Below are 2,924 nucleotides of genomic sequence, written 5' to 3' on the forward strand. Positions count from 1 at the left end.
GGCCAGCGCTGGCAACACGTGCGAGTGCAGGGTGGGACCGCAGCGCATGGGAGCAAAGAATTTTCAGTAACCACCAGAGGTTCGCCCCGATGACAGCAACCAGTGCTCCACCTTGGTCTGGCACTCCCCCTCACCTGCTCCACCATCCAGTCGCAGCCAATGCCCACCATGTTCCGCACTCTGCCATCTGCTACCCACACCCACCATGTTCCGCGCATGCCCCCTGATGGTCAGCGCACATCATAGCGACCGGTTGTTCGGTTGTTCCGCCGTTCGGTCTATTTGCATATTAGGGTTTTATATATATAGATGGTGTGTGCTTTTAAAAAAACCTTTCATTGTTACGAATAGCAAATATGGAAAACCGCATACCACTATACAGGTCAGAAGAGAAATCCTTGCTCACCACGCTAGCAACCTTCCATTTGTCAGGTGTCTCCTCCCAATTATAATCCCCTTTCTCCTCCCAAGAACAATTACTATCCTGATATTTATGATAATCACTTCTTTTTCAACTGTATTACCTAAACCTGCAACCCTATGATTGTTTTACGTTTCCCTTTACCTCTTACGTATCTTTTTATCTAAAGAATCCCCTTTCTCCTCTTCCTTTGTTGAAATAGCAAATTAACTGTCCTGTCACTTTCTATAACCTGAATTTTATTGATTGCATTCTGTGGAGTAATTTAACGTATTTTTCTGTCCCTTTTATTTTCTTTAAATTTATGGCTGCCTGGCCGGTGTGACTCAGTGGTTGAGTGTGAACCTAGGAACCAGGAGGTCACAGTTCAATTCCTGGTTAGGGCACATTGGTTTTGGGATCGATCCCCAGTAGGAGGCATGCAGGAGGCAGCTGATCAATGATTCTCTTTCATCATTTATGTTTCCCTCTCTCCTTCCCTTCCTCTCTCTGAAATTAATAAAAACATATTTTTAAAAAATTGATGGCTGGATCACCTTGTGGTCAAAAATCAATGTTTTTCTTTTTCCTATATATTTTTTATTTCAGAGAGGAAGGGAGAGGGAGAATCATTGATCAGCTGCCTCCTGCATGCCCCACACTGGGGATCAAGCCAGCAACCGGGTCATGTGCCCTGACCAGGAACCTGTGACCTATTGGTGCATGGGATGACACTCAACAAACTGAGCCATACTAGCAGGGCTATAGTAGTGTATTCTTAGCATCAGTAACACCTGTTACGGGGTCTTGATTCTACCTTGTCCTACTGGATGGGGGCAATGGTAGCAACTCTCTTAGCCCAGTTCTGCATTATTATCCGGAGACAGCAAATATCCTGAGATAATAGTGCACTCCTACAGCCCTTTAAACAAATTTCTAAGCACCAATTCCCTATTTTGAATCCCTATATTTAAAATAGCCAGATGCATTTCCTGCAACTGAATGCAAACTCATACATTAGTAAAGATATAAAAGCCTCCCAAATTAATCTGCACAATCAATCCCAATCAAAATTTTAAAATAATTGAACAAAACCTAAAATGAAATGGAATAAAAGTCTGCAAATATGTCAACCTAAAAAATTGGGGGGGAAAGGTACTCACCCTACCATATATTAAAAATATTGTGTTTATGTATTAATTTAATAATAGATGATGCTGGGTAATGGGCTTATGTAGGTTCATTATGTTATTTTTACTTTTGTGCGCTTGAAGTTTTCCATAATAATGTAAAAAGAATATTCAGTCTGGTGTTCAAAAAGTTAGGATTGGAGTTATACATTTGGGGATCATCAAAATAAAGACAACATTTAAAGCCATGGGATTGGATAAAACCGTTTAGGGAAAGTATAGATAGGAAAAAAAATGGGACTAAAATGTGAGCAACTCTAATATTTATAAGACAGTGAAAAAAGATAAAGTAGACTGAGAAGATGCCATGAGGCAAGAGGAAACCAGGAAGTGAGATGTTCTGGAAGCCTAGAAAAGAAAATGTTTCAAAAATGTGGAAGTGGTCAAGTGTGTCAAATGCTACCTAAAGGCTAAAATGAGAACTGAATTTATCTTTTGGATTTGTCAAGATGGAGGTTTAGACAGTTTGGAGAAATTTTGCTATAAAAGGGAACAAAAGAAAAAATTAAGTAGAAGCTGGAGAAAAGAGGTTAAGAAGTATTCTGTTCCCTTTTCAGGTACCTGATACTAAGGCATATTAGTGTACTAGTAGAATGATCTAGTTGAAAGGGGGAAAACAGAGATACTGGTTAATAATGCGGATTTCCTAATCAAAGAAAACAGGATAATTTCAAGAGAAACATCAAAAGTGCTTTATTCAAAGTAATGTCCATTGCTAGCTACACATTTCCCCCATCTTTCAGGTAATTTGTGGATACCGTCCCAATAGAACAGGGGTCCTCAAACTACGGCCCGCGGGCCACATGCAAATACAAATATTGTATTTGTTCCCATTTTGTTTTTTTACTTCAAAATAAGATATGTGCAGTGTGCATAGGAATTTGTTCATAGTTTTTTTTTAAACTATAGTCCGGCCCTCCAACGGTCTGAGGGACAGTGAACTGGCCCCCTGTTTAAAAAGTTTGAGGACCCCTGCAATAGAACTTTTGTTTTGAGGCAAACCATACAGAGACACAATTTTCCACTTTTTCGTATGTTTTGAAGTGCTGCTCAGAAAGTGCATGGGCCATCAATCGGAACAAGTGGTAATCTGAAGGAGCAAGGTCTAGTGCACTGATGGCGAACCTATGACACGCGAACTCATTTTTTTGGTTGATTTTTCTTTGTTAAATGGCATTTAAATATATAAAATAAATATCAAAAATATAAGTCTTTGTTTTACTATGGTTGCAAATATCAAAAAATTTCTATATGTGACACGGCACCAGAGTTAAGTTAGGGTTTTGCAAAATGCTGACACGCCGAGCTCAAAAGGTTCACCATCACTGTCCTAG

The sequence above is a fragment of the Myotis brandtii genome, unplaced genomic scaffold, assembly GCF_000412655.1.
Source record: "Myotis brandtii unplaced genomic scaffold, ASM41265v1 scaffold115, whole genome shotgun sequence".
In the NCBI taxonomy this organism is placed as follows: Eukaryota; Metazoa; Chordata; class Mammalia; order Chiroptera; family Vespertilionidae; genus Myotis; species Myotis brandtii.